Source organism: Micromys minutus, assembly GCF_963924665.1.
Source record: "Micromys minutus genome assembly, chromosome: 6".
In the NCBI taxonomy this organism is placed as follows: domain Eukaryota; kingdom Metazoa; phylum Chordata; class Mammalia; order Rodentia; family Muridae; genus Micromys; species Micromys minutus.
The window spans coordinates 27,783,264-27,804,132 of NC_137975.1; the positions used below are offsets into that span (position 1 = coordinate 27,783,264).

A 20,869-nucleotide genomic window follows, 5' to 3' on the forward strand; every position below is an offset into this window, starting at 1 on the left:
GGGCACCAGCACAGTTCCCCTTCTCTTCTGGCATAACTCCTCAGAGATCAGCTATATTGGCAGGTCAGCTTTCTGGGTTCACCAGGGCCTGGAGGACATGGGGTGAAAGCCTTCTTCTGCAGCTTTTCCTTCCGGTTCATTTGCACAGCTTTCATGTTCTGAAAAGCTTTACTAATTAATTAATTGAGACAGGGTTTCATTTAGTGCTGGTCTTGAACTTGGTGTTGTTACCTAGTGTGGCTTTGAATGCCTGGATCCTCCCACTTCAGGCTCTTAGCACTGAGGTCAGAGACAGGTACCATGCACAGCAAAATGCCATATTAAAAAAAAAAAAACACAGAAGAAATTTCTATGTATTTGTCACCAGCTTAGAAAACAAGAGACAGGACTCTAACTTAGAAAATGAAAATGTCTTGCAGTTCAAATTCCCTTAGATTTGGGAACAAATAGAGCCCCCCACTCCCCGACGGGTTGGTGAGGAACAGCCCTTCCAGACAATGGGATACCATTGATTTTTCATAAAGGTTTAATAAGACGACACAAGGCAAGCGTTTGCAGAGTTTGCTATAAATCGTCATGAGGAGCTAAGTGAGATGTAACCAGATGGGAGGTGCGAATGAAACTTGCAGAGGGTGGGGCGCTGAGGGGGCCATGAGAGCCGGGCTCCTCTCCACCGTCTTGGTGAAGCTTTCCTGCGTAGGCGGCTGAGCCTCGAGCGCCAGTGGCGGTGGGTGCTCGGCATTTGCTATCGCTGGTGAGTTAAGCTCTGATTTTAAAGGATGTGGGTTGAGTAGGGCAAATAGTTTGTTCTGACTCAGCACTGGGGTTGGGTTTTTATCATGCTGAGCAGTCTCATTAATGGATGGTATTGAGTGCACATTCCTAAGTAGCTGCCGCTCAATTTTCAATACTAATGCACGTGATGCTAACTTACTGTGTCTAAACGAATGCAAATACATTTTATTTGTACATATGATTATCGTATATGATATATATGATAAAAATATTCTTTTTTTAAATGACTGCTTTTTAGTTTCAGGTCTCTAAATTTATGAAGGTTTAAAAAGTCTATTGCTTTTCTTTCTTTCTGTCTGTCTGTCTGTCTTTCTTTTTATCTTTCTTTCATTTTTCTTTTCATTGTTGTGTTGGAGATTAAACCCAGGGCCTTACACATGCCAGAAAAATAATTTGCCCCTGAGAAATGCCTTACAGTCCCAATACCTGTATTTTCCTGCAATTGCACTGAGTGAAACCAACCCTAGAATTCTCTCTTCTCTGTTATCAAAAAGCACCACAGGGGATGGGAGTGTGGCTCAGTGCAGAATTCTCACTTTGTGTGCACATAGCTCTGGGTTCTATCCTGAGACACACACACACACACACACACACACACACACACACACACACACACCAAAGCTGGCTCCTTAAAAGACTCTTAGATTGTTTGTCAATGATTTAAATTTTTTATCCTCAGTAGTGTATATTGTGCTAATCAGTCATTAATCTAATGTCCTAGAGTCCCATATACAGTCATACTTCTTTTTAAATCTAGTTTTAAAATTGAAAATAGATTCTTCATACAATATATCTGGACCACAGTCTCCCCTCCCTCTACTATCTTTCCCTTCCCTCTCCTCCAGATCCATTCTCCCTCCATTTTCCTTTAGAAAAGAGCAGGCCTCCAAGAGACAACAACCAAACTCGACAAAGTGAGATATGATAAGACAAAGCAAAAGCCCTCCCTCATCTCAAGGTTGGACAAGGCAACCCAATTGGAGGGAAAGAGTCCCAAGAACAGGTAAAGGAGTCAAAGATACACTGGCTCCCACTGTTAAGAGTGCCACAAAACACCAAGCTAGCTGCTATAGCATATACACAGAGGACCTGGTGCTGACCTAAGAGGGCCCCTTGCTTGCTTGCTGCTACAATCTCTGTGAGTGCATTTGTCTTTTTCCCCCTCTTTTGGGGGTGGGTGGGTCCCCAAGGTGGGTGGGTCCCTAAGCTCTGATGGGAGAAATCTTATGGAGATTTCTATTTCTATTTAGACTCCCTTCTCTGTCTCTCTCTGTCTCTCCCTCCCTCTCTCTCTCTCTCTCTCTCTCTCTCTCTCTCTCTCTCTCTCCTCCCCTCCCTTTCCTCTCTCTCCCCCTCCCTTTCCCTTCCCTCTCTCTTTCTCCCTCCCTTCCCCTTCCCTCTCTCTTTCTCCCCTTCCCTGTCCCTCTCCTGCTCTCTCTCTCTGCCATACCTCTTATCAGTGTGTTCCTGAGGAAGCACACAGAAATTAATTCTACTTGAGTCTGTTTGCCAGCTCAGCTAGTGGTCTCTCGGTGAAACCTGGGCTATTGTAATTTAATCTCAGAATCTGTTTTTTGAAATGCAAAAAAAAGCAGTGAGCTTGTGTTCTAGTTCAAGAGCTCAGGTTTCAGTGGGACTCAGAGGAAAAAAATAACACAAGCAAAAACATTTTCAAACATGGTCTTATAATTTGGAATGCCAGTAAATTACGAGGAAGTTGCGCAACTGCTGTTTAATGGATATTACCTAATTATAGCCCAAGAGTGGAGTGTCTCATCCTGTGGATACATAATATAAGTCTGCTTAGAGAAAAACTAACATGCTGTTTATATTAAAAACTTCATATCAGCTTATGCACCTATAATTTCTAAACAGATTCTCAAAGGGAACCAGAGAACCAGTGTGCAGCCTTGTGAACTTTGGACTTCCAACAAAGTTCTTTGAGAAGTGAAGTCACATAACTTAACATTTGGAACCATGATTCTCTGGCAAGCAAAGACTGCTGGAGTAACCACTTTATTGAGAATGATGATCATTTTAATCACCATTATTTATTGAACCTTTTCTCATGGTGAAAAGCTCCACACCTTAGCACATTTAATTAATTCACCTCTGTGAGCCCTGGCAATAATGAGATGGTTGGTATTGTTTTATTTCTTCTTCTTCTTCTTCTTCTTCTTCTTCTTCTTCTTCTTCTTCTTCTTCTTCTTCTTCTTCTTCTTCTTCTTCTCCTTCTCCTTCTCCTTCTCCTTCTCCTTCTCCTTCTCCTTCTCCTCCTCCTCCTCCTCCTCCTCCTCCTCCTCCTCCTCCTCCTCCTCCTCCTCTCTTTCTCTCTCTATGTGTGATGCATGTAGGTGTGAGGATAGAAGAGGAAATTGGGTGTCCTGCTGTATCAGCCTCTACCTCATTTCCTCAACACAAAATCTTTGCTGAACCTGGAGGTAAGCTGGTGTCCAGTGAGGTTGAGTGATCTTTTCCACCTCAGTACCCATTTTATAGAGTAAGGGGTTGCGTGTGCCTGCTTTTCTGAGTGCTTGGTTATTAGGAAGTGGCACTATTTGAGAGGGATTAGCAGGTGTGGCCTTGTAGGTTAATATCAAGGTGATACATGATTGGACAGTAGAGAGTGGGGTGGGGACAAAGTTTTGGTAAGAAGGAAGAGAAGGAGAAAGCAGAAGATTCAAGGATGGAAGATGAGGATGAATCAACTCTGTCCAAGTGGCTGAGTAGCCATGGGGAGATATGTATACTTTCTAGGGATGGATTTTTTTTATAGGTCAGTTTATCTTATCTAGGTGGGTGGTTTATATCTTTGTCAACTGGTTGTAAGTTTATTGCTTGGATAGACTGTGGATTGAGAATTTAACATATAAATCTGTTTGATAAGTTATGGATTATTGAGTCATGATTTTACTGGGCTGTGGAAGAGCGTGTGTGAAAGCAATGGCTGAGAGGCAGCTGGAGTGTGCAGATCCAGTGCAGGGAGTGGTGGTAGGGGTGGAATGAGGTGTGTGTGTGTACAAGGCTTGGTAACTATGGTAACTAACAGCCTAGGGGACTGCATGGTAGAGAAAGATACCGGGTGTTCAGCTCCACACTGGAGCTGCTCTCGCAGAGTGAGACCTTGTAGATTGGTAGCAACAGAACCCTTTTTATTTTTACTGCAACAGGTGTGGCCTTGTGGGAGAAAGTGTGTCAATGTCAGGTAGACTGGTGTTTTAAAAGCCCAATCCAGTCCCAGTGTCTCTTCCTGCTGCCTGTGGGTCCAGATGTAGAACTCTCAGCTCCTTTTCCATCATCATGTCTACCTGTGTGGCACCATGCTTCCTGCCATGATGAAAATGGACTAAACCTCTGAACCTGTAAGTAAACCAATCAATTAAATGTTTTCTTCTTGTAAGAGTTGCCTTGGTCGTGTCGTCTCTACATAGCTGATTAAAACACTTGGTCATGGGTTTATTTTATGTTAGCCAGCCCCTGCTGGACATGCAGTCTACCCTTAAGAGTAGTTTGTTTTCTCAGTGAGACTCTCTTGGCTCAAACTACACTTTCATTCACAAGTGGTTATTAGTTGGAGATAGTTTTTGGACTAGAAATGGGGGCTATGTCCACTTCCGTTTTCACCTGTAGGACCCTGTCTGGTGCAGACCCGTGTAAGCCCTGTTCGGACTGCTTCCATCTCTGAGCTCACATATATGTTGTTGATTTAGAAGGCCTTGTTTAGTTGGTGCTGCCATCCCTCTGGCTCTTACACTCTTTCTGCCTCCTCTTCTGCAGGGTTCCCCGAGCCCTGAGGGGAGAGAGTCGATGGCAACATCCTTGATACCTGTTTAGGGATGACTGTTCCAAGGTCTCTCATTTCCTGCGTATCTGCTGGTGGATGACATAGATTGCTCAATCATCCATGTCCGTATTCCATTCAGCACCTACGCCACCGCTAAGGCCTGCAGTTTTGGGAACACAGATGAGACACGCGTGGTCTCCATCCATCTTCACTGAGACTCTGATGATAGTGACTGACAAGATCAGTTTGTACCATGAGCCACTCATAGCACATAAGCCCAAATGTTGCTTGTCACATGGCACCAAGGGGGAGGGGTGGTGGGGGGAGGGGATAAAATTTGAAATGTAAATACACAAAATATCCAATTTAAAAAAAAAAAAAAAACAAATGGCACTGAATGCTCAGGTAGTTCATTCAGACTGGATGATCAGGTGCGGTCTCTTTGGGCGTGTGGCACTGAGGGTGAGTCTCAAGAGCCGAATGACTGGCAGCATTTGGTCCCATGAAGACCCAGAGGGTGAAATTTTATGTGGGCAAGAATTGAGGCTGATCAAAGAATGGAGAGAACACGTGATCTGGAACCCGGGCTGAGGGGAAGTGAGTCAGTTAGCATTCAGTTGTTGAGGTGAATTAAATCCTCACTGCTATCTCTGACTTCTCAAGAAGTTTATACTCAGGTCACATTCGGTTACTCTGTGCCATCTTGCTAGGTACTGCCAGGTGCAGAGTGTCCCCAAGAGACCCTGCCCTTAGGAGGAAGTTAGGGAAGAAGCAGCCATTTCCACCACAAGGTGGCAAATGCTCTGATAAGGGAAACTACCCCAGACTATGGGAATCACAGAGGAAAAGCATGAACACCGGTAAGGGGGTGGATATCGTGGGAGGCTTCCTGGAGGAAGCTCAGCTTGACTTGAAGCCCTTGGCCTGGCCAAGGTGGAGGAAGAGTGTTTCAGAGGAGAAGGAAGGGTCAGTACTCAAAGGTTGGCTGAGCTGTTTTGGAGATGGCCTTATGCATTGTGAACGGAGTGAATAGAAAGGAACCCAGGGTTTTATGGGGCGTGCCGATTGTCTTTAGTAAAGTAACACGTGGGTGCATTTTCGATAACTTGTAACATTATGGGAGAACATCAAGAGAGAAATTCAATTAAAAACATCTGTGGTTTGCACATTTACACTTCTAATCTAGAGAAGAAATTCTTGTATCCAAGAGACAATTTTGTAAGTTCAGATTTTCTCAGTAAGAGAAGCCAAGGCTGAGGACAGGCCACACTGGCTTCTTCCTCAATGTTTGTGCTAGCGTCTGGATCACACACCCTAGGTAAAGCACCGGCCACTTGTTTTCAGTAACTGATCCTCGATTTTTGTAAACAAGCTATCTTGGTAACAAAGGATGTGGCACGGTCAGGAAGGGGCAGGAAGGAAGGGCAAGAGGATACTAGAGTCACCAGGGAAGCTATAAGGCCTGGCCACATCTTTCTTTTCCTGGGGAGAAGTATTTGGCCTCTGAAAAAATGTCACGTGGAAATCACTTTGTTCTACCTAATGAATGCCCCAACAGTGAAATTTCGGAAGTGCAGAGTCCTGTTGTTTCTCCTGCCCGACACACCATCATTGAAAAGTGAAAAAGGAAAGGAATGTGTTCATTGTACGTGAAGTAAAAATGCTACATCCTGACCCTGACCGGAAGGGAAGTTTTCATGTGTGTTGTTCCTGTCTAGTGTTCCTGTGCAGTTTTGAATTAGCCAAGGCAGGAAGGAGAGCATTCTATGCGGGGCTTAGAAAAGCCGACACACTTGTATGAGTGTGCTGTACTGGTAACTCACGGCACGTAGTTTTCTGTTAACCTATATTTGCAGTCGTTGGCTCCCTGGGAGATGCTTTGCAAGGCTGCCATGCATGTTGGGAGGATGGAGTTTTCAAAGCGTAAAGATAAGTGATTAGTCAGAAAAGGGACTTTCTTCTTCTTCTTCTTCTTCTTCTTCTTCTTCTTCTTCTTCTTCTTCTTCTTCTTCTTCTTCTTCTTCTTCTTCTTCTCCTCCTCCTCCTTCTCCTTCTCCTTCTCCTCCTCCTCCTCCTTCTCCTCCTCTTCCTCCTCTTCTTCTTCTCCTTTTCCTTCTCCCCCTCCTTCTTCTTTGTCTTCTTCTCCTTCTCCTCCTCCCCTCTTCCCCCCTCCTCCCCCCTCCTCCCCCTGCTTCATGGTTTTATAGTAGTTAGTTTCATTAAATAATTTGTAAACTGGGACTAATACTGACATTAGAGGAAACCACTTCTAATGTCACACATTGTCTCACCATCTCGGCATAGGTTATGCCAAGTGCCAGAACATTCCTTTTTATGTGTCATAGTGTTGGGTAAAAGTGGGGACAGATCTTTCCCCTTCATGTCATAATACCCATGGTTTACATGGAGCACCAAAATTCCAGAGGACATTCCATCTGATTACTCAGTCTCCTCTCCCCATGAGGTCCTGACTGACTTTTCCACCAATCAAATCTGAGATGCTCTAAACCCAAATCTTTGTATTCAGTGGAGTGCAATGGGGTAGACATAGAAGGTACCTCACCTCAATTTGCATCTTCAGGATGAAACAGCACTGAGCAGGGCAGGTGAATTACAGTCAAAATCAATCGAAGATTTTAAAGGAATCCTCAACAAAAATTTTAAGAGTGACATTTGAATCTAAATCCAGAAGTGCTACTAGGAGATACTGAGGTCTTAGCCAATGTAAGAAAGAGTTGGGAATGGCTTTTTAGACACTGCTCTGTGAGAATACTTCAGCCAATAAAGTCTCGAGTCTTCTGAACCAGGTATCCCGAGTGCACACAGGGCACACAAGTGTGCCCTCCAGTGTACTGTGGTTGTCTTTAAAGTTCTTTAGTTGCAGGAAGTGTTTGGTGTTGGGTGTTTTCTCTTCAGACTGGAGGGCAGGTGTATGACCTGGATAATTGTTGGTGACATTTCTAGGTCTTTGGCTGCTGACTGGTGGTGTCTCTGAGAGCTCCCAATTTGTGCTTTGATCACAGGGGCCAGCTCACTCAAGGCCTCCTGATATGGCCAAAGACCCTGTCCCATAGCGGGCTGTCTTATATTCGTCCATTAGGGCCCTTCCGACACTACTGAAAAGAGTGCTAGTGTTTCACAGATCTAGCAAGTAGGAGCAGGAATTCTTACCCAAGAACGAGGGAGCCGGCCTTCAGCATGAAAGGAGGTCTGAGAGGCATGGATGGCATTTGGAGCTTTCATCCTGTATGGACAATTGTAGCAACGTTGAACCCCCTGGGTTTCCAGCTGCTTCTCATCATCATCTGCAAGGAGCTGGGGTTCATGCTTGGTATCCTGAGCCCTGGATAGTTGAATGCCAATCTCTCTTAAGTCCAGGCTCCTGTATGACATCACCTCTGTCTCCACGAACATCTGCTACAATATCCCCACCGTGCTGCTCGGGAGCTCACACAGGCTTAGGTTTCTAGGGCCACCTAGGTTCCCCGGGGCTCTCCCGCCATTTCCATATGGTTTTCGGTGAAAAACCAGACTAGAGTCCACCCGAAAACACTGTGGACGGGGCACGGTAAGCAATAGGACCTTCCCTGGGGGAGCGGCTGGTTTGTAGAAGAATTAAGGCAGAATCTTCTCTTCATATGCGAGTTTTTGTTTACTTACAATAATTACAAATTTGTATATGGACAGACAGATGCATTTCTGAAGGGGACTGGCCAGCCATCATGCCCCGCAAGGAAAGCTTTGGTGTAGCCATCAGCTCCCAAGTCCCTTTTGGAATTTAGACTAAAGTCACCGGTTTGTAGTCTACTGTGTGTGTGTGTGTGTGTGTGTGTGTGTGTGTGTGTGTGTGTGTGTTAAAATTGCAGGCTGCATATTCTATCTATATTTCTCTATATAATGATACATTTAAATAACGCAACAAATTTAACTTCAGGGGAAAATTACCACAGAAAGGGGATAAAAAAGGGTCTAGAAGTTCTGAAACAAATATTTTATTTCACAAGTGCATTTAAAGGAGCAGTTTCAGGACTTCCCTGATGCCATCACCTTTATCTTTGCCTACAACTGACACAGCCAGTTTGTCCATAAAGCTCAGAGCCACATAAGTACTCACAGTGCTGCTGGGAACGTCTTCTGCCTTTACAGTGAGCAGGGTAATAAAAGCTGTTCTGACTTTATGGACTCTCTGTATTAAGCAGCCACTTACTTTACAGAAGGTGTTTTGCAAAGTGGTGTGGAGAGTAGGCTAGAGGCCTGCCTTCTGGCCGAGGGGCAGCTTTCACCCCTAGTGTTTTTTATGTTGCCCAGAAGAGAATCTTTGTCCCCACAGGGTGTGTGTGTGTGTGTGTGTGTGTGTGTGTGTGAGAGAGAGAGAGAGAGAGAGAGAGAGAGAGAGTGTGTGTGTATTTGTGTGTGTATGTGTATGAGTGTGTGAGTGAGTGAGTATGTGTGTATGAGTGAGTATGTGTGTGAGAGAGAGTGTGTGTATGTGAGTATGTGTGTGAGTATGTGACAGTGTGTGTATGTGTGTGACTGTGTGTATATGTGTGTATGTGTATATTTGTATGTGTTTATGAGTATGTGTGTGAGTGTGTGAGACAGTATGTATATATGAGTGTATATATGTGTGTGACTGTGTTTGTGTGTATGTACATGTGTGTATGTGTTTGTGTGTGTGAATGTGTGTGAGAGAGAGACAGAGAGAGACAGAGAGAGTGTGCGTGCACGCATGCACATACTGAGGATCAAACTCAGGTCTCAGTGCTTGCGTGGCAAACACTTCACTGTCTGAACTATCCACCACAGCCCCCAGTGTTCCTGAGGTTGAAATTATTGGACGCATTGTAGAAAGGAGATAAAACAAACAGGCAAGAGGAATAAGTCGAAGAGCCATCATCTGCAAGGGATCAGGAACGGGGGAGCTGTGCACCGGCTGGGGAAGGCAAGGCGGCTTCCCGGAGGAGGGGTTTAGGTTGTGGATTTCAAGCAGCAGCATTTGGGCCAAGTGCCGAAGGTGAGAAGAGCGCAGTAACTGTCTACGCAATGGCCACGAAGTGTGATGAGTTCCCCCGAAGGTGTTGCCTAGCTTTTGGGGTCACTCAGTGCTCTGCAGGTCTCTGAGCTCCAGTGGGGCCCTGAATTTATTGTGGTAAGCAAGCAGGCTCTTTCTCTTCTCTGCAAGAGCGAACCGTGGGAACATTTAGCATTGTATTTTCCTGATTGGGGGCGTGGGGGGGGTCTTTGCTGTCCTCCCTCTGTGAATCTTCCCAGGCCTTCCCCAGCGCTGTCTCTCTGTGTGCTGACTGGGACTAAACTGACCCTGGAGCTCATGGCGCCGGAAGCAGCCCGCGCTGTGCTGAGTCATCACTTCTCCCCTCCTCTCTCCTCAGGCAGCGGGCTCTCCTCAACCTAGATGAAGAGAGAAAGGGAGGAGAGAATTCAATTCCTATACCAGGCAACATGATAAGGAAAGGCTTTCCTGCCCTGAGAGGTATCTAGAAGGCCCTGGCCCAATAGAGTTGAGAGGGAGCTGAACGTGGATGGGTAAGAGAGGTCCGGTGAGCATCCAAATGTGGGTGCTGGGCAGTATTTCTGACTCGGTGATGCTAAGTTCTGTGGCGAGGTTCACACTGAGAAACAAGGCCATATCTCAGAGACTCCAGAAATACGCTCCTACTTCTGTCTGAAAAGAGACTTTTCTCTAAATAACGCTGGCTCTGCGCTTATTTCTGTGGTGTTTATTTCTTTGCAGCAATGGGATCGAACTCTGGGCCTTGTCTACACGAGACAAGCATGCACCACTGAGCTGCATCCTGAGCCCAGGTTTCCATTTGTAGCTCAGGCTACCCTTGGACTCTAGCTTCTGCTTCCGGTGTGCTGATACCACAAGTGTGATCAGAGGGACTTGCTCTTTGTTTGACTGCAACAGGTTCTCATGGCCCAGGTCAGCCTCGAACTCATGTTTAAGACCCTTTTGACTCAGTCTCCCGAGTATGCCATCACACCAAACATTAATTGTTCCCCGGCCCCCTTCTTTGACAAGATTTCATGTACCCCAGGCTTGCTTTGACCCGATCCTGAGGTCCATACCACAGCTTTACTGGGCTCCTAGCTGTACCCCCAACATGCCTGCTTCTAAATGTTCTTTTTTTAAAAAAAAATTAGATGATCTTTATTTACATGTGAGATGTTATCCCTTTACCCTGCCCTGGTCCCATTCCCCCTCCCCTTCCAGTTGCCTTCACAAAGGTGCACTCCCTTCTGATGCCCCTCTCCACCCATTGTCTTGTCATTCCCCTGCATTGGGAAAACATGCCCTCTCTGGAACAAAAGCCTCTTCTCACATTGATGCCAGACACTGCTATCTTTAGCTACATACGAAACTGGATCAATAGGCCTCTTAAAGTGTGCACAAAGGTTGGTGTTTTAGTCCATGGGAGTTTTGGAGGGTTTGGTTGGTTGATAGTGTTGTTCTTCACATGAGGTTGCAAACCCTTTCAGCTCCTTAGGTCCTTTTTTTTTTTAGCAACCTCATTGGGGTCCCCGAGTTCAGACTGATGGTTAGCTGCAAGCTTGTTCAGCTGTATCTATATGACTCTAGCATAGTCCCTGAGGGGACATCTCTTTCTGGTTCCTGCCAGTAAGTACTTTTTGGCATCAGCTATAGTGCTTGAATTTGGTGACTTCATATGTGGTGGATCCCAAGGTGAGGCAGCTTCTGAGTGATCTTTTCTTCAATCCCTGTTCCTCTATTTGACCTTGCTAAATGTTCTTAAGAACCATGACTGACACTTGAATTCAAAGAGCTGTGGTTATAAGAATCTCAAGGTCTTCATTACGGTAGCTTGCTTTTGGGTCAACTGCTTGACCCCAGTGTATGGTCTTCTTTCTCCCTCTCCCTCCCCCTCTCCCTCCCCAGCCTTCCAAGTGCTGGGGTTATGGGTATAAGCAACCATGTGTAGCCCATAAAGTCTTGTTATATACAAAAGCAAACGCCTGTAACACTTTACTGCAGGACATCAGCACATCAGTGGTTTAGGATCCTTTGGGAAGGCAAGTTAGAAAAGGCACAAGCACTCCTTGGAAGAGGGAATCACTGTAGATGTGTGTTCATACACAGTAGAACTCTGGTGATCTCACCAAATCCTTTTTACAAGAGTGGCACTGTTGTAAGATTGAATATGTATTTTATTTGTTTATCTACTTAAAGATTTTATTGTCATGTCATGTGTATGCTTGCCTGTGTGTTTGCACGTGTGCCTCGTATGTACCGTGCCTGTGGAGGCCAGAAAGAGGGCGTTAGATCCCCTAGAACTGGAATTATAGGTGGTTAATCAAGACAGGGGTGCTGGGAACCACACCTGGGTCCTCTGCAAGAGCAGGGAGTACTCTTAACTGCTGAGCCAGCTCTCCAGCCCCTGTTTATTTTTTAAGATTAACGTTTCCCTGAATAGCCTGGGTTACCTGTGAACTCACAGCAATCCTCCTGTCTTAGTTTCCCAAAGTTTGGGATTAGAGATGTGAGCCACTATGCCTGGCCGGATAAGGTATCTTAAAACAGAATTTGAAGCAGGTATAGACTTGGGTGGTGAGTTAGTGAACGGTGAAGAAGGGCAGCCAAGGAAACAGCCTGGCGCTGCTGAACGCCGGGACCCTCAGCCTCATATTTCCTTTGAACGCGTACTTGACTGTGGAAACTTAAGGAAAAAAAAAAATTTACTGAGAATAAGTTTAAAAAATACAAAACTTATCTAGATCTTTCTCGCCGTTGCTATGGTTTTGAGTAATACATCATTAAAGCTATGGCACTCCGATGATGTATTAAAGGAATATATCATAACAATGCCACGGCTTTGATGATAGATTAATGTAATACATCGTTAAGACGCCATTGGCCTCATGATGTATGACTCAAAACACGACCAGTTGGTTAGATCAACACACAGGGACTTGTGTGCTAGGGACGGGAGAATGGCGAATGATTTTAGACTCCAGCACAATTGAACTTCTCAGAGATGTCTCGCTCACAAAAGCAGTTCTGTAAGATTGGATAGGCTTCAAAGGTTCACCCAGGCATGGTGGGGTCGGGCTGCAAGTGAAGGGCAACAGAGATACCGGCTCTGACTGCGCTGGAAATGTGTGTGCCTGCGCCTGGGTTTTCACTGCGCCTGACAACAAACTATGTGCAGTGCTTGTGTACATTCCTTGTTCACTTTTACTTAGATGTGAGGCTCAGTACCCCAGTGAGACACCAGCAAACAGGGTGGTGAAGCAAACGGTGGCAGTAAACTCCATGGCCTGACACTGAAGCTTGGCCAGGCTCCCCCCTCTGATTTTTGTGATCCCTGAGTAGAGAAGTTACATTTCTCCAGTTGTAAAGGGAAACCCCAAGAACAAACTGGCTTCCAGGCATCGCGTTTATCTCTTCTCATCCTCTGTTCACTGTCCGTCCATCCATCCACCCATCCATCCATCCATCCATCCATTCATCCATCCATCCATCCATCCATCCATCCATCCAACATGCAGAGGTGGTATTTGGGAAAGCAGGTTTGGAAAAAGGTTGTCAGCTGCCTTATTTGTTCAGGGTGCTGCCAAAGGGCTGGACTGTGGCTGAAGGAATGTGGTGTGTGTGTGTGTGTGTGTGTGTGTGTGTGTGTGTGTGCTGAACTGAGACTCAGCCCAAATTGCCCAACAGCATCCTGCACAGCGTCCTTCCAGACTTCTGTTCTCACTATCAGTGAAAACCTACCTTCTCCCCAGTGGCCAGGATGCTACCATGCTGCCCGGCCTTCAGAAGGCTTCCTACTGCATGTGGAATAGAATCTAAACTCCCTCTTGTTGGCAGCCCCACTACAAGAGCTGCACTGGTGAGCTCTCATCTCCTACCATAGGCTTGTGGCTTCTGGACCAGTTTGATGGCCCTGCACAAACTTTGGACATCTGCTTGTAGTCTCATTCCAAATGCTGCTCAGACTTGCTGCCCCAGGTGACCCAACCATTTAGGACCACAGTTCTCCTGAGAGTTGATTTATTTGTCTTTTGTGTCCCTCTCAGAACCCAAGAGGAAAGCCTGGGTTCCATGTCTCCTATACTCTATCTTCAGGGGCTAGCCCGGCTCCACACATATATTGATATCAGACACCTAAGCCTCAGAGCTTACTGACTCACTGTAATGAAGACAACCAGGGAGGGAGAAGATTGCGAGATGAGGAGTTACTGAGCTAAAGAGAAGCAACAGTAAATTAATGCAAAAGGGTTCGACCAAGAAAGTCGAAACCAGAAAGCCATCTCTGCAGGAATCAGGAGATTGAACAAGCTGGCCTAGGACCTGGGGAAGGCAGAGTCTCTCAGTCATGTTGGACCTCTGGCTGGTTGTGTCAGGTGACCTTACTTGTTCCCATGGTCATATCTGTAAAACATGGCAAGGGAAGAGATTGTGACCTCATCATTCTTGCCCTCCTACTCTACACATCTAGGATGATGTTGAAGTAGCTGGGTTCATATTTACAATGATTATAAGGGTTTAACTGAACACCATCACACTTACACACACACACACACACACACACACACACCTCTAATTTGTACTAGCTTGTGGCCTCCTCAAACTAGGTACTCTTAGTTGAAAGTAAGTTTTGAAAAAAAACTAGAATGACAAAAAGGACCATGCTTACACCCCACTATCTTGGAAGTCTTTGCTGTAGAAAATTAACTTTTAATACTTTTATTTCACAATAATTAAAAATGATGTTTCAGAGGAAGATCTGAGAGTCTGAAAGCTTACAGAACTTTCTTTCCCTTTAGAACTTATGTCAGGCTGGAGAGATGGCTCAGTGGTTAAAAGCACTGTCTGCTCTTCCAGAGGTCCTGAGTTCAAATCCCAGTAACCACATGGTGGCTCACAACCATCTGTAATGGGATCTGATGCCCTCTTCTGGTGTGTCTGGAAACAGCTAGCTACATTGTACATAAGATGAATAAATAAATTAAAAAAAAAAACTTATGTCTTTGAGCTTTTGTAAAGCAACTGACTTTTAATCGTGGTTAACTCATATTGGGACTTCACTGATTTGATGCAGTAGCCTTTGCAGAGGTACTTGTAGTTACAGGAACACTCAGTGACAACACTGGAATATGGACAACTTGGGGTAATGTGAAAGATGGTTCTTAGAAGCATTTAGAATGTCCCTCCAATTAAGGAAGGCTCCAGCTTAACTGGCTTTCAGTTCATAAACGAAATGAATATTTGTCAGCATTTTCCACATGTAGTTGTTGGAGACACAAGGGTGTTCCAGATAAGAAGCATGCAATAGAAACTACCCATCCTACTCCACTAACTGAGTCTCTAACTGTGGTATGGACTTAGAAACAGCTTGCAAGGCAGAGCCCAGGAAGAAGTTTATTGGCCACTAACACTGGCCAAGCTTTCTTTCATGCAGGGCACAAGTGTAGCTACGGCTGACTCTGCTCACAGAATGGATGTGGAAGAAATTTGAATTAAATAATTACTCAGTAAAAACTAGAAGGAAAACGCAGGAGGTTCCCATCAGCCCGTGACTAGGAACCGTTCCTAAAGGAGGGTATCAGTAAAGGGTTAAGTAACTCTGACCCCGAAATCAGAGGATGAGGATGGAGTCTGGGGAAAGACAGTGGGATGAGGGTGACACTGAGCGGGTGAGCCAGGCTGTAGGAACAGTGCACTCAAAGGCTTGGAGGTGAGTGGGAAGTTCAAGAAAGCTAGTCTAGCCAGGTACTGGGAGAACATAGAGACTGTCAGGAGTTGAGGCTGAAAGATGAAGAGCAAACCGTGAAGCCCTGGGGCCCTGCTTGAGTCTTCAGTTTCTATCTGAGAGTAAGGGAATCGTTTTGAAGCAATGGAAGACGTGACCACCGAACAGACAGTGTCATCCTGAGCACGGCGAGTGCCTTTCACCCTAGCATTTAGGAGGCAGTTCCTGGGAGATCCCTGTAGGTGCAAGGCCAGTTCCAGGGCAGTCTGGACTACATAGAGAGATGCAAACCAAACAAAGGGAAGCAAGAGTGGCTTCTGTCAGAACCTATTGGGACAAAGATCATGGGAGGAAGCAAGGAGCTGCAATGACATTCTCCAGTTGGTCTCAGGAGTCTACCTCATGTGTGCCGTAGACTGATGTGGAGTTAGGCCAGCATGTTCAGTGTGGGAGGAGACTGGGGACTTGGGAGGGCTATCTTAGAGGCTGGCATCTGTGACACATGAGAGACAAGATGACATTCCTTATGTACATGTTTATATGCCAGGGAAGATAAATGAATGCCTTTAGCTAATGGTGAATACGCGCTTCCTATAATTAATTTTTATAAGCAATTTGTTTTCACTCTGGCCGAGTCAGTGCATAAGGCAAGAGTGACCTGTCTTAGGGGTTAGATATTGAGATTAGGAAAGAGAAGCCCGTGGTTCCTAAAAGGAAAGTTTAAACTCATGAAAGAGAGAAACAGCAGCTGGAAGAATGAACAGATACATTACGTCTCAGGCAGGCTGTTGCTAAGTAAATACTAAGACCCATAGATGCTAGAGATGCTTGTTCAAGGGATGGAGAGACCCTGAGTGAATGACCTGAGGCCCCAAGCAAGTGACAGGATTTGAATTGTGTCTTACAAGGATGAAGAGAACTCAATCGATTTAAGAAGCTCTTGATTCATCAAGCATCAAGCTAACAAGTATAAAACGATTCCTTCCTTTAAGATGCGTTCATCGCAGTGGTGACACATGTACAGAGAGATGGCTTTCCAGAAGATGGAGCAGCTCAGCTATAGTTTGAGGGTATGGGGTTGACAAGATGGCTCTGTGGGTAAAAGTGTGTGTGTCAAGACCACAGACCTGAGTTCAATTCCCCTCACACATATATAAATCAATGTGTTTGTGTGTGTGTATGTGTGTGTGTGTGTGTGTGGCAGTGGGGACTGGAGGCCCAGCTTGCTCATATTTTGGAAGATCAGGAAGCAGAGGGTCCTGTCCAGACCAGGTACTTTTGATCTTCTAGGTCTGCCCTATTTCTGCTAGGCGAGTCTTGTGTCCAGAAGGTCCCAAAACTTCTGCAAATATCCCCTTCATCTGGGGGATCAAGTGCTCAAAGATGAACCTGTGGAGGACATGGTTTACAGTTACACCATAGCAGAATGCTAGACAGCCTCTGAAGATGCCAGGAAGCTAATGGCTTAATGTGGATGGATAATAGGTCTGATCTTAGCCCTCTCAACACCTGCTGCCTCTCATGCTAGATTGCGTGACTCCGTTTTCTCTGTATTCGGAGAGCACATGCCTAGGTGGAGGTAATGGTGTATAGGGTGGATTCAATAAGGACAATCAGACAGGAGAGAAGATGGGTTCAAAGCCTAATGATGATGCTCAAACCGTCCTCATATGCCTGATCCTGACAGGAGGATGGAGGCTTATAGCTCAGTGCAGCCAGTGCTGCGGCTTACCCTTCCCTGCTGTGTTGATGTTTCTGTGTTGTGCAACTGAAAGTCCTCTGGGCTTTGAGCAAAGCCAGAGAAGACCTTGTATCTGTCTGTGTCATAGTTTGAACGTATCTTCTCTAAGTTCATAGGGAGTCAGAACATTTGGGAGGTGGTTATGCTGAGGGCAGAAGAAAGTACAGGCTGAGAATATGGTTGGATGGTACAGCAGTTGTCTAGCATGTGCAAGGCAAGGCCTTGGCTTCCACCCTAGCAGTGCAGAAAGAGGAGGGAAGGAAGAAGAGGGAGGGGGAAGGGGAAGGAGAAGAAGGGAGGGAAGGAAGGAGAGGGAGGGGGAAGAAAAGGGAGGAGGAGGGAAAAAGAGGGAGAGGGAAGGGAAAGAGAGGGAGGAGGAAGAAGAGGGAGGGGAGGGAAGGAGAGAGAGGGGGAAGAAAAGGAGAGGGAGGGGAGGGAAGGAGAGGGAGGGAGAAGAGAAGGAGAGGGAGGGGAGGGAAGGAGAGAGGGGAGAAGAGAAGGAGAGGGAGGGGGAAAGAAGAGGGAGGGGGAGGAAAGGAGAGGAGGGGGAAGAAGAGGGAGGGGAGGGAAGGAGAGAGAGGGGGAAGAGAAGGAGAGGGAGGGGAGGGAAGGAGAGGGAGGGGAGGGAAGGAGAGAGAGGGGGAAGAGGAGAGGGAGGGGGAAAGAAGAGGGAGGGGGAGGAAAGGAGAGGGAGGGGGAAGAAGAGGGAGGGGAGGGAAGGAGAGGGAGGGGGAAACAGGAGAGAGGGGGAGGGAAAGAGAGGGAGGGGGAGGAAAAGAGAGGGAGGGGGAAGGGAAGGAGAGAGAGGGGAGGGAAGAAGAGGGAGGGGGAAGGGAAGGAGAGGGAGGGGAGGGAAGAAGAGGGAGGGGGAAGGAAGAAGGAGAGAGGGAAAGGAAGGAGAGGGAGGGAAGGGAAGGAGAAAAGGAGGCAGAGGATTTCCAGTTCTCTTACTGTCTTATGTGGGTCCACCATGAGGGTATTCAGATGCTATCCCTCTCACAGCCTCATCACGGCAGCTCCTCTACCTTAGACATCGGCTTCCACAGTCTCTCACCACCTGCTGCCCATCTTTGGAAAAAACACCAAGCCTGAATCCAGGCCTGCCCACTTCCAGCCAAGTCTTAAGACGAGTGGCCCAGGCTGTGTATGCCCCGAGTCCATGCAGATGCGGAGGTAACACCCACACAAGTGGCATTTTTTTCCCCTTTGGGTTTTGCCCTGACTTTATTCTGTGCCTGCCTCTGAGACTTCCGAGACCAAAAAGGTCTAACACTAAAATGGCTGTGTGGTCCCCAGAGCCCCACCAAGCTTGACGGCCAGACACAGGGGCACTGCACTGGGCCATCACTGCCGCGGCTCACTAAAGCCTGTCAGTCTAAAGAGAAGTGACAGGAGGCATGTCCACCACCAACAGATGGTGTTTCACTGCGCCCTTTGACCTGTGCAGACTGTCACTTTTTGTATCAGGTTTGTTGAACAGGTCTGTGGTAGGTGTGGCGAGAGAGTAAGGCATCTTCTCAGGGCAGGTGATGCTGTGATGCCGGAGGGTCGGAGGAGTTGGCAGCCAGTGTAAGGTGCAGTGGGTGGTTGTGCAGAGGCTAAAGCAACTGGATGCTGAGCTTGCTGAGCTAACAGGGTGAGGTCCTGTCACTCACAGGGCAGGTGATGGTGACAGGAGAGACATGTGGCTATCTCCAAATGTCCTCTGTCTCCTCCTGCCCGCCACGTATCCAGGTTGGTCGTGTCTTCTGCACCATGAGTGGAGAATGTGATGCTACGGATGCAGTGTGCGTCTATGTGCCTTGGTAATGTGACTGCCCTGTTGTACACAGCACATCACTGAGACCGGTCATTGTGTACCCATCAGGGAAAGGAGCGTTGGAATTTACATGGCTGCTACTGTGATTGGTATCTATAAGATGCCTAATAGCTATTAAAACCAAGACTACCTGAGATGTGTGTGTGGGTGAGAAGGTGGGGGGGGGAGAGATCTATGTGTTTGTATAGGTATGTGCATTAATGCACGCAGGGAAGGGGGGAGGGGAGATCTATGTGTTTGTATAGGTATGTGCATTAATGCACACAGGGAAGGGGGAAGATCTATGTGTTTGTATAGGTATGTGCATTAATGCACACAGGAAAGGGGAGGAGATCTATGTGTTTGTATAGGTATGTGCATTAATGCACACAGGAAAGGGGAGGAGATCTATGTGTTTGTATAGGTATGTGCATTAATGCACGAAGGGCTTTTATGAACATGGAGGCTAGAAATTGAGTTTTCCTCAGTTAGTTGCCATTTAATTTTTTGGGAACAGGTTTTCACGAAACCTGAAGTCTGCTAGGCTTGTAGGCCGATGAACTCCAAGGGTTCACCAGCCTCTGTTCCCCCAGTGCTAGGGTTCCAGACATGTGACACTGGCTTTTACCTGGGTCCTCAGGATCCAAAAATCGGGTCCTCACACTTGCAGGGCAGGCACCTCACCAAATGAGCCCTCTCCTCAGGACCTGACTTAGTCATCTTTAAGATCCTGATGCCACACAGAGGTCCTTGCATATTGAAAATCTAATGGAGAACGCTGAAGAATGATCAAGGTGTGCTACAAGCATATGCCCGGGGTTCTGCTCTTTTCGGTTCCCTCTTCGGGGCTGGGCGGGAGGGGGAGAGCACGTGGGAAAGAACAGAAAGCCTTGTGGTAAGTGCAGCTGCCCGAGGGTTTGGATTGCTACTGTGGGCACTGCTGGCAGTTGAAGCAATTCCCAAGGTGCTTATATTTGTTGAGAACACTGAGGACTGACAGGCTTGTACAAAACACAAAAGGCATCTGCGAGCTGGATGCAGGTGCCCCGTGTCCTCAGGAACCCATCTCTCACCACACAGCCTGCCTTCCTGCCACACATTTTCAGACAAACCTCTACCCGGGTGTTGGTGACAATGGACGCGTCAGCTCCAGACGTTTGCTGTGGTAGTTTTGTGCTCAGAGAAGATGGGCTCCTTTGCCCACACACTCTAGTAGATAATCCGTGGTTGGTGTCTCTCACCTTGTTTGGGCAGTCTCTCTCTTGGGAGTCATCAGGACAATCTGGCCAGGGACAGTGATCATTCTTGTAAGCTTCACCAGTAGTGGGGCTTATGATGTCCCTGTGCCGCAGAGAAGGCTGTTCTGAAGCCTGGTAAACTGCTGCTGCCTCAGCCAGCCCTTGCCCTGCCCTGCGGAGAATGGGAGCTGCCCACCTAGTTAACACCAACTCAGGATAAATCGAGAAAGAAAAATCAGTCGCCCCCACACCTCCCTGACCCCGTGTCATTACTTGGATTGTTAAATAAAATGAAAGAGACACAGGCAAAACAGTTATATCCGGCATGATCCGTAACCTCCAGTGAGCTATGCACGTCCCCGTGAAATTAGAGCACGTTCATTTTGATCTTACGCTTTTATCTTCTTTATTCTCCTTAAGGAGCCCTTAAATAATTACTACAACCAAATCTTAGTCATTAGGGGGGTTTAGAGAGAAGAACTGCCCGTTACAGACTAACCCAGGGGACGCTAAGCACTGTCCAAACCCCACTGATCCTGCTAGCTCATGTCCAATTTTTCTCCTGGTGTAAAAATGAGCCCTTTTTTTTTCTTTTCATCCTTGAGCATGTAATTTAGACACATCTCAATCTTCCTTTCCTATCACTGTCTCCTGAACTAGAAAGCTATTTGACTGTTTTCCACCGAGCTGGCCGGCTAATGCAAACGTGTAATCCCAGCACCCGGGGAGCTGAGGCTGGACGACCGGGAACTCAGGGCAAGCCTGGACTACGTCAGACCC

The 20,869-nt window shown here is 46.7% G+C and overlaps 1 pseudogene across 1 annotated transcript; it reads right to left on the reverse strand.

Moving 5' to 3' along the window:
* Positions 1-7,328: 7,328 nt before the first annotated feature.
* LOC308421738 (protein C1orf43 homolog) lies at positions 7,329-7,993 on the reverse strand (annotated as a pseudogene). The gene has a single exon. The product of its transcript is annotated as a protein C1orf43 homolog (transcript).
* Between the last annotated feature and the right edge of the window lie 12,876 nt (positions 7,994-20,869).